The sequence below is a fragment of the Pituophis catenifer genome, unplaced genomic scaffold (assembly GCF_029215685.1).
Source record: "Pituophis catenifer annectens isolate HBS135680 unplaced genomic scaffold, rPitCat1.0.hap2 SCAF_3, whole genome shotgun sequence".
In the NCBI taxonomy this organism is placed as follows: Eukaryota; Metazoa; Chordata; class Lepidosauria; order Squamata; family Colubridae; genus Pituophis; species Pituophis catenifer.
This window is the reverse complement of record NW_027256883.1, coordinates 189446135-189457946: the sequence shown is the minus strand read 5'-3', so window position 1 is coordinate 189457946 and position 11812 is coordinate 189446135.

Here is an 11812-nt window from a genome sequence, read left to right as displayed (position 1 = left end):
TGCCGCCCTTCTCCCGAGACTCAGGGCGGCTTACAATGCGCTAAGCAATAGCCTTCATCCTTTTGTATATTTATACAAAGTCAGCTTATTGCCGCCACAAACTGGGTCCTCATTTCACCTACCTTAGAAAGGATGGAAGGCTGAGTCAACCTTGAGCCTGGCGAGATTCGAACCTGCAGTAATTGCAGGCAGCTGGTCTTAATAACAGGGTGCTTTAGACCACTGTACTACCAAGGCTCATTTATTTAATTTAATTCCTATTTAGATTCATTTAATTCCTATTTAGATTCATCTTTTTCCAATAACTTTCTCCTTCAATTTTTAATCCCATATCAACAACAACTTCATGAGTTTGAGCCAAGAGATAGTCCAGTTATCCCGTTCACATCAGTGGAATGTAGCCTTGAATCTGGGTCACCCTGTCCTGCAGTAGATCTTTGCAATTATGCTGAATATTTAGTGTCTTCTATCTATCCTACATAACTGTATTGAAAGAACATCCTCATTCTTATCTATGGCATTCTGTTTATAAATATTTATTGATTTGGGGAGAATTCTGTGGCATAAGTGAAGTCTTTAAACCTGAATTAAGAAACCTTTACTTCTGACACAGCAAAAATAGATCTGATAGCATTTTTATCATCAGCAATGCTGCATAATTGAGAGTTCTCTAACGCCAGTTTTGCAGTTTTGAAAAAAAAAACCCACATGCAGTATTCTAACCCTGCCTTCTCCAATTTGATACTTTCCTAATGAGTTGAGATGAATTAGCTGGTGATCCTAAAAGACTATCATACAGTAGGAGCCTTGGTAGTACAGTGGTTTAATGCATCCTGTAATTAACACAGCTGCCTGCAATTTCTGCAGGTTCGAATCTTACCAGGCTCAAGGTTGACTCAGCCTTCCATCCTTTCTAAGGTAGGTTAAATGAGGACCCAGTTTGTGGGGGCAATAAGCTGACTTTGTATAAATATACAAAAGTATGAAGGCTATTGCTTAACGCATTGTAAGCCGCCCTGAGTCTCCGGAGAAGGGCGGCATATAAATCAAATAAAAATAAAATAAATAAAAGTGATCATAGAAGTCTCCAAATTTCCTGAAAATGGTCTTGGTCCATATTTCTTTATTTCTGGATATTACTGTATTAGCCTTCCCATTAAAAAATCTGATTCAAAGTGTATTAGAAGAATTGAATGTAAGATCACCAGATGAACTCTGTCCAGATCAAAAGTCCATATAGTCTAATCACCAGTAATCTTTATAATAACTATTTGACGGGGGGGGGGGAAATTCCTAAGCAGTCGAAACAGAGCAGAGAAGAGTGACAAAATGGTAGAAGGCTTGGAGGCTTAATCCTATTGTTAAAGAATCTCAAGATGTTTATTCTAAAGAAGATAAGGTTGAGAGGAGACATGGTAGCAGTCTTTCAATACATGAAGGAATGTCATGGGGCAGAGGATTTGGGTTTATTTTCTACAGTGTTTCTATAGCTTGGGGAATTCTGGAAATTGAAGTCCACACATCTTAAACTAGCCACAGTTGAGAAACGCTGTTCTATAGCATTCAAAGATAAGACAAAAAACAATAGGTGGAAGTTTTATAATGAGAGGTCCAGATTTCCTGACTGAGGGTTATTAAAAAGTGGAACAGTGTGCCTCTTGAAGCTGCAGATATTCTTATCACTGGAGGTTTTCAAGAAAAAAATGGCCATTTGTTTGGAATGATAGAATTTGGGATTTGGGCAGGGGTTTGGCTTAGAAGACCTCCAGGTTTCCTTCCAACCATATGATTGTATGATAAAAAAGATAAAAGATTTCTCTCGCACATATGTGCTAGTTGTTCTCGACTCTAGGGGGCGGTGCTCATCTCCATTTCAAAGCCAAAGATCCAGCACTGTCCGAAGACGTCTCTGTGGTCATGTGGCCGGCATGACTAAACACCAAAGGCGCACAGAATGCTGTTATCTTCCCACCAAAGGTGGTCCCTATTTTTCTACTTGCATTTTTTACATGCTTTCAAACTGCTAGGTTGGCAGAAGCTGGGACAAGTAACAGGAGCTCACCCCGTTATGCGGCACTAAGGATTCGAACCGCTGACCTGCCGACCTTTCGATCAACAAGCTCAGCGTCTTAGCCACTGAGCCACTGCGTCCCACAAGATTCTATGATGGATATGCCTTTATAAACGTATCTAACCTTCCTGAGCCATCTAAGCAGGAGACAACCACCATATCCTATTATAGATTAATTCCATTTATTATTTCAAGTTGTTGGCATAGTCTGTCTAGTCATTGTAATGTTTGTCTCCTAAAATGGGAAGAGTTTTGATTTCAACAGATGAATTTTATATAAGGACTCTGCTTGTTTGTGTGAAAGCAATTAATATTACAACCTGATGCAGATGTAGCTAATATATGAGCTACTGTACATAATTTTCAGCCTAAATCTCTTGGGTGTAAGAATTTAAAAATTCTTTCAAATGAAAATATTAGACTCTCCTTCTGAATGTGTTTTCCAGATCCATCCGATAGAGACCTGTTTGAGATTCTTTGGCTGCCTGTTCATGGAAATAATGATTGGCCTACTCGGTTATTACTCATCAAATGTAGTTGTTTTGTTTGGTTCAGTTAAAGCTTTTAATCAGTAGATCTAAACACAGTTTATATGTTCTTTCAGCATACCTACCTATCCCAACAGCAAATTAGATTTGTCTAATCTGAATATTACAAATCAGGTAGCAGGGAGTGTATGCCAACTTACTTTATGAATGAGTGGCTGATGTGGAATTTGAATGCGAGCTTTTCAGTCTTACATGCTTGTCACAAACAATTACTCTGGGAAAATTGTGTATTGTGTATGTACACACATTATGTATATATAATCATGGACACGTAGTTGGATTCACACCTATTGTCTGTAGTTAGTGTGCCATTGTTTAACCTATAAACCATTTTTTATGGTTTAGTGTGTTGTATGAAAAAAGACATTTCTTGGTTCACAATTAATGGATTAATGTAATTTGTGAATCTATTCATTGCAATGTTTGGGCTTCCATGGATATTAGATAGGCTTAAACCTCAAATCACATGTACAGTGTAATCACTTGTAATACATATGTACAAAATATGTAAATTTATGTAATATATATTATTATTACATAATAATAATGGGCTAATATTATTTAATTTGGTTTTAAATTGTTCTTAACTTTTGTATTTCTGTATTTTATCTTGTGCCTGTTCACCGCCCTGAGTCCTTCGGGAGTAGGGCGGTATACAAATTTAATAAAACAAACAAACAAACAAACAATATGTAAATTGTAAAAATTTGTTTGAAATGTAGTATTTGTTGGGAGCCAAGGGATTAGATTGCTTTGGATAAATTTCTGGTTACATTTTATATCAACTTCAGGATGGCACAATACAATCCAGAGTATAATATTCCAGCTACTTGAGGACAAGGTAATTCTATGGTCAAGCTTTTTCATGGTTCTATGATTTTAAGTGAATATAAGAGGTATTATTTAATTACTGGCATATAGTATAATCCCATGTAATTATAACCTTGAGATAAGTAGCTAACACTGCCTGCTTGGACTATATAAGACTTCTTGCTACACTGCTTCTCTATAAATGAATCAGACTGTTGAAATATTATTAATCTCAGGAAGGAGTACAAAGACAGATCTTTGACTTGTTCTCATGTAGTAGTACTTACCATGCATTGTTCACATGCATAAATCTCATCTGACCATTCATAATTAATTGGGTAGCAAATACGTGGCAGGGTAGATAAAAAAAAGTTAAAGTGTAAAATTAAGACTCTGAAGACATAGATACAATAGCTGCCCACCCACTATTTTAGATGATTGATTCCATGGTAGTTTAATCTATATTGCAGGGTTGTTGTCAGAATAAAGATAAAGAAAACCATGATTTTTGGCTTGAATAAATATCAAAGAAAATGGAATATCAATGCAATAAACAGAGAGTCTTCAGGATAAATTCTAAAAATTTCCTGTGAAGACTTTTCTTACATGGAGAACAAGAAATAACATGCTTTGAATTGGTAGGAAATATCAAACTTATTATTTATTTTTATTGACTAAATTCAACATCACCACAAGAATGTAGTTTGCTTTCTTTAAATATAAGAACCCAAGTTATTGTGACTTATTCGACAACAAGCAGGAGACATGAATGGAGCCTCCTCAAACACTGCATTATTTTTGGTAATCGGGCATCCCCTGGATAACAGTCTTGTCATTGACAAATCCTTTCAATCCAGAAGCAATCTTCAGTTAGCTTTATAAGTATGTCTGACACAAATATGGCCGAATTCAATAAACCATGATTATACCTTAACATTGGATCATGGGGATCCACTCACTTCTCTCTCCTTCCTGTCTTATCCACTTTTATTGTAGCTTTATGTCTCATCCTTCTCTGAGTCTTCAGGAAAGTTTTCTTCTAGCTCAGGGGTGAAATTCAGCAGGTTCTGACAGGTTCTGGAGAACCGGTAGTGGAAATTTTGAGTAGTTCGGAGAACCGGCAAATACCACCTCTGGCTGGCCTCAGAATGGGGTGGGAATGGAGATTTTTGCAATATCCTTCCCCCAGGAGTGATGAGGGAATGGAGATATTGCAGTATCCTTCCCCTGCCATCCCCACCAAGCCACGCCCACAGAAGCGGTAGGGAAAAAATTTGAATTTCACCCCTGTTCTAGCTCTTCTCTTTTTGGAACTTCCTGAATTTATTTCCTATCTCTAACACCCATTTTAATATCAAATCCTTCAGTTTTACCTCCTAATATTCTTTGTTCTGCTCTTCTTCCTTGGCTCACCCAGCCTCTAAATGCTTAACTTTCAGAGTGTCTTACTTGTCATCAACTTCATGATGAGTCTTTTTCCAGGGCATTGACCTTTTACTAATCATTTGAACCACTGAAGCTTTCATTCAATCATACCTCCCTTGTGAATACCCATTTTACAGAAGCCAGTCACTTAATATGAAGGCACCCATTCTTCCAGCCACGATTTATGGGAGACGTTTTCATTTGAAAGCAACTGGGGAAAGAAGAATGAAACTTTCCTTCCCTATGCATGAAGAACCTGCTGCCACAGCACTATTTCCCAACTTTGGCAATTTCCAGGTATTTGGATTATTAGTTTCAAAATTCCTCATTGCCATTCATAAGAATTCTAGGAGTTGAAGTCCTCCTAGGAAGTTGGCAATGTTAGTAAGCCCTTTGCCCAAGCCTAGCAATCAAGGCTAGTTTCTGATTTTAATCAGTTCAGTGTGTGTATAAAAAGGAAATCAACACTTTTTTCCTATTCCACAGTTTCAAAGAAAATTTGGTGTTAAAAACCAACTGGCTTCCAAAGAAAGATCTTTTGGGGAAAGTTTATATTCTTTTTCCATATTTATTTTTTATGTAATCTACATTTAAAAACTTCCTGCACATGAAACCCCAAAATGAGTTTTAATCTTTTCCTTTCAATGCATCACAAGGAAATGAGCCATCCCCACAGCTTTTATCTTTCAATTATAAGAAAATGGAAATAGGTTTTTTTTCTCCCCACTGGATTGTAGAGTACAAAATATATCTTTGACACTTCGTTGAAAGAGTTTGATTTATCTTTTCCTTTGCATCGGGGTTTGATGGTATCATTTTCTAGGATGCTTTTAATGGCCAAAAGGGCACTGAAAAAGATCACAAAACAGGAAAGTCTAACCAAAGAGGTACTTCCTGTTGCATGCTTTAAAACTACTACTTGTCTGCCTTAGCACAAAACACCTCTGCTTTTTGGGATAACCTGGTTAAATTCTTGGAACTACCATAATCAACACTGATTTATTATCTTTTTGTTGTAGAATGCTAAACGTCCTTAAACATGAGGTATGAAAATTTACCAAGAGATAAAACAAGGAAAGAAAGCATAGATCTCGATGTTTGAAAGTCCCATGGTATTGTTGAAATATATCCACTATGATTTTTAAACCACAGTTGATGCTTTAACATGCCTGTTAATAATTTGACATGTCTCAATTGTTGCTTAATGAACAAATTTTAACAGCACCAAGTGGGAACTCCGTATTAATCCATGGTTTGTTCTAACTATGAAATGCGGAGCAAGCTGCAGTGACTAGGGTCACACAATACGTAACATAAGAACCAAATAATATCATGGTTTGATGCTGTATCCGCAAAGCATATATTAAAAATAAGATGTGGAATTGCTCCCCAACTCTACTATTAAATGAACAAAAGTCAAGATGCATACTTTTGAAACTATAGACTTAAGCAGCAAAACTGTCCTGCTAGCAAGTGTCTTTATCTCTTTTGATAGATTAGTTTGTGAGAATCACTTGTTTTTGTGCAGTGCATAACAAGTGCCCAAATTGTTAAGAGCCTCTGATATGACATCTGCTAGTTTCACTTCTCCTTTCTGCTCAGTTTCATTTCATATGACAAGGTAGCCCTATGAACGTTTGGCCACTGTATTGCAGATCTGTAGCCTAAAGTTATAAGGAATTAGGTAGTGCTAACATACGAAAATGACAAATGGGAAAGATCTGGTTTATATGAAAATCAGAGCATCTAGAAATCTGTATGAGTAGTGAATGGAATTACTTTGTTCTGACCGTTCTACATTCAAAGACAGGGACAAGATCCATACTATTTAAAAGTTTTCAGATTCTACCTGGGAAATGGGTTTTCCAACATAATAATGTGGGAATTAGAACAGAGATGGTGTTTCTTTGCTTTACCAAAATGGTAAGTAGCAGCATCCTATTTTAGTTCAAGAGCAGGGTTTCTGATTGCAACAGTGAAGTCTGATGATTTTAGGGAAGACAATCCTTTTCGTCTATTGAGATGTCACACTCTCAATTTGCCTGTATCCATTTGCTGGAGATTAAGAGAAAATATGATTAGGTTCATGCAGTATGCTGTATCATAAACTGTTTTGTTTGGTATAGGTTAGCATAGCATGTAAACCAGTGGTGAAATCCAAATTTTTTTACTGCAGGTTCTGTGGGCGTGGCTTGGTGGGCATGGCGGGGGAAGGATACTGCAAAATCTCCATTCCCATCCCATTCCAGGGGAAGGATGCTGCAAAATCCCTATTCCCTCCCCACTCCTGGGGGAAGGATATTACAAAATCTCCATTCCCACCCCACTCTGGGGCCAGCCAGAGGTATTTGCCGGTTCTCCGAACTGCTCAAAATTTCCACTACTGGTTCTTCAAACTGCTCAAAATTTTCACTACCGGTTCTCCAGAACCTGTCAGAACCTGCTGGATTTCACCCCTGATGTAAACCAAATATTGTGGTTTCTGGATTATGGCACATCATGTTCTTGGAATTCAAGCCTAAAAAAGAGACAATACAAAGCCCATATTGTTTTAATACAGAGTTCCCCGATTAATCTAATTATTCTGGAGCCAGCATGGCAAACTGAGGAGGGCTTTTATAGCTTTAACAGTGTAAAATATAAACAATATAAACCATTAAGTACACAGTACAACACTGCCAGTAATGTTGAAGCACTATCCTATTCAAATTTACTGAGAACTAATTGCAATGGGAGTTACTTCCAAGGAAATGAATATAAATGCATTGAGGTCACGATGTGTGCAATGTTACTAGCTTATCAGACTTCTCTCCTGCTACTTTAGGAGGAAACAGGTCATTCAAGAAACAAGAATCCAGACTGTGATAATTATTAGAAAGAAAGATAAGACTGCAGCACAAGAACTCCACCGTGTGCCTTAATTTCAAATGTGTTTCTATATATAGTTAATTAAATCAGGAGAACTGAAGGTTTACAATGGAGAGGCTGTAAAGAGGGAAGAAGGTCTTCTAACTGCCCCTTTGTCAAGGCAGGCACCCTGCCTTTGTTCATTGCTTTGACAACTGCTAGTTTAGCTCTAAATGGCCCTGACCCTGTTTGCTTTTTGTAAAGCTCTGAAGACCTGGCTTCCACACATGTTTAGGCCAGGAATTAGGCAGCTCTGTTGATGGATAGAAAGCAACTTTACCTTGGATGTCACAGGCTACTGTTTCTATCTGTTGGGTTTTTAATCTTTGCAAACTGCCCATAATCTCATTGTGAGTTGGTCGACCATAAAAATTATTTAAATAAATTAAATAAATCCAAGTTACAATCAGCCCACAACTGAACTCTCACATTGCCCCCCTTTCTCCTCTCCCCACTCTCGGATGCCCACTGATGCCAGATTTATTACCTTCACCCTTCCTCCTAACCAATTCAACTCTGGCAATTTGGAATTGCAGTCCTTTGCCCCAATAGGAGGAGATCCAGATTTGTGAACTGATTGTGGGTTTTTTGGGGGGGGGGGGGCATTATTGTGAAGGTCTTGAAAAAATGGGAAAAGTTTTGAGGATAACTGTCTATGGCAGGGGGTCAAAGTGAATTTCTTTGAGGGCCAGATCAGCATTGTAGTTTCCCTCTGCGGACTGACTGGGGGGACGGGCAAGAGACGGGATGGACCCCTCCTGCAGTAACTTGCCAGCCAAAACAGGGCTTGGGGGGGGCATGGGCACCCCTTGTGCCCTGTTTTGGCTGCCAGAGGCTATTTGCTATTCCCAGGTCCTTTGCTATTTCCAGGCCAGCCCTGTGGGCCAGATTTAAGCATACTGTGGGTCGGAATTAGCCTATAGGCCTTGAGTTTGACACCCGTGATCTATGGAGATTCTCAATCATCCAGGTCATGGTTGTCCCAAAGATGCGTTTATGCTTTCTTTTATCTTAAGGATAACGGAGATGCCCATAAAAGCCTGAAAGATACTAGGCTTAATATAGTTAGCCAATCACTGTCTATTAACCCCACATTTTGTTTAGGTTATGTTTCCCAACCAAATTAGGTGCCTGCATCTCTTTCCTCAGACTCAGCATGGTGATGGTTGGTCACTTGATTCTTTACCAATCTGCTCCATTCTGTGGCTGAATTTTAAGGGTGAACCCGCTTATCTCTGGTATTTTATAGTAAAGCAGAGCAGCTTCTACCCATTTGTCTGGAGGTGACCATGTCCATGGTCATGGACCATGAGCAACTACATCAGAGGTGGGTTTCAACAGGTTCTGACCAGTTCTGGAGAACCAGTAGTGGAAATTTTGAGTAGTTCGGAGAACCGGTTGTAAAAATTCTGACTGGCCCCGCCCCCATCTATTCTCTGCCTCCCAAGTCCCAGCTGATCGGTAGGAAATGGGGATTTTGCAGTATCCTTCCCCTGGAGTGGGGTGGGAATGGAGATTTTACAGTATCCTTACCCTGCCATGCCCACCAAGCCACACCCACCAAGCCACACCCACAGAACCGGTAGTAAAAAATTTTGAAACCCACCATTGAACTACATGCCTGTAGTGATGCAAACAACTCTTCTGAGAGGTAATGAATGTAATATGGCAACATTCAGTGAGCACAATGAAAAAAATTCCCTCTGACTTCAAATGAAATTGAATAACATTTTTGTAATAAAAAAAAATCTGGTGAAATACAAATTCTTGGGAATATGTTACTTTACCATGCTTGAATAACACTATATAAAGGAAGGGAATGCATACCAAGCTCCTAAATCAAAGCAAATATCATTATATTCATATTTGTCAGTTTAGTTATATTTCTTTCAACTGCTAGCTGTAATGAAAAGCAGCAGATTAAAATAAGAATAAAACTAATTAATGAAACCAGACGATAACAATTAGGCCTAGCCATTTCTGACAGAGGGTGTATCATATATCCTTGAAATGAGTACTTAAGTAAGTGAGCTGGTAATCGGATAGTGTTTGAAATTAAGTACCCCCATTGGCACTGGACAACATGTAAATCAAAAACATCTTGTAACCGCCACAGTCATTTCCTAGCAATTCCATTAATAATCTAAAATTGTTCATATAGGAGAATACATTATGTCACAGTTTTCAAAAGTACATATTGTGAGATGATAAATATTGTATGCCTGTTTTCGAATCTCAAAGTTTGTACATAATTGGTTCAAAATGGCAAAGACAAGTTCATGAGATAGAAGAACATAAGATCTTTTGCTGTTTCCATTGTGCCATTTGGAAGACATTACAGTCTAATTCCAATGAAGTTGTACGTTTAAAGTGCAATTGTATATTTTTCAGAGGCTTATAAGGGGCTGATTTGTGGATCTGCTGATATTTGTTTATGTTTGCAATACAAAGATGTATGCAAACACTACACACAGACATGTATACATCAGAAACAATTATTTTTCCTGTTCTGAATGCCACAAAAGGGATGCTGATATCACATATTTTTAGCATGTTTTCAGGTGTTCGGTGTTTTTAAAACTCACGCCTATGATGTGTTTACAGGGATTTTTTTTTGTTAAAAAAAGCAAAAACAAATCAGAACATAAACTCTGTTTAAAATAATGTTGTTGCCAGATGTTTTCCCATTTTAAATTATTGTGCCTTCTTATGTTTTTTTAAATTTAAAGTTACTTTTTTTGTCTCTGTTGTCTATCTTTCAATTGGTCGGTCCATCCATCCATCCATCCATCAGGTGAAATCCACTTACCTTCACTACCAGTTTGCAAATGGGTGCGCGCTCGCTTCACTTGTGCACAACACATCTACGCATGCACAGGATCTTCTGTGCATGTACAGGACCTTCTGCACATGCGCAGTATCAAAAACGGGACGTGATGATGTCCAGGTGGCTGGGTGGAGCCTCCCGCTGCCGGTGCTACCGATTCGCCTGAGCCAGATAGAACCGACTGCATTTCACCACTGCCATTCATCCGTATCTATCTATCTATCTATCTATCTATCTATCTATCTATCTATCTATCTATCTATCATCTACAGTATCTATCCATCCCAATAGATGTTTTATGTCTTTGATTGTTTTCTGGGATGAGCAAAGAGGAGACTGATACTAAACTTAAGCCATTTAAATCCTGTATTTGTTGTTTTCACAGGAAACTCATATGCTTCCACATGAGAAAGATATTTTATGTAGAAGATGGAATTTAATTTGGTGGCTATATGGAGACAGCAAGGATGTACTTTTTTTTCAGTTTCATATCAGGCATATTTCCAACTTGATTTTTTTTTAATTTCTCACTCCCTTAATTATTCAGATAGAAAACTGTAATATAGACCTGTGGAGTACTTGGTGCTTTAAAATTGTTACCTAGCCTAGTAACAAAATGTCTGCAAGTGAACAACCAATCATGGAGAGCAACAAGGACTCTACGGTTCAGCCCAGGACTGCCTATGTTCTATTGCAATATAGATTATACTGCAGAATTTAATGATGTTGCAGTTATTTCATCAATAACTATAAACAAAGTCATTTTCTCCAAGATAGTTCTTAAATACATTATTCCCAATAGATTTATATTTTATAAACAGATTAGCATTCATCCAAAATGGAAATGCTTCTTTTCCAAGCATGAGTCTCATAGAATTCTCTTGAATAAGATTTATTGAAATGGAAGGATTCCATTACAAGAATTTCAACAACTGAATATCTTCAGTTCATAACATAAACACCCTTAATGTACAATTAAAGCACAGATTATCTTTCTAACACCCTTCTGATGAACTGATGAGGAGGCTATTCTCTTCATTGGTTATAGGAAAGTTTGTGGTGACTTACATAACAGACTTGATTCTTTCACGAGAATGAATACTTACAGCATTTTGAAGAAGAATTTTGTAAAAATAAACACTGGTGAATGTAATAGGTATTTGGAATACTTTTAAGATTGTGGTCATATCAGAGGTGGGTTTCAGCAGATTTTAACCAGTTCTG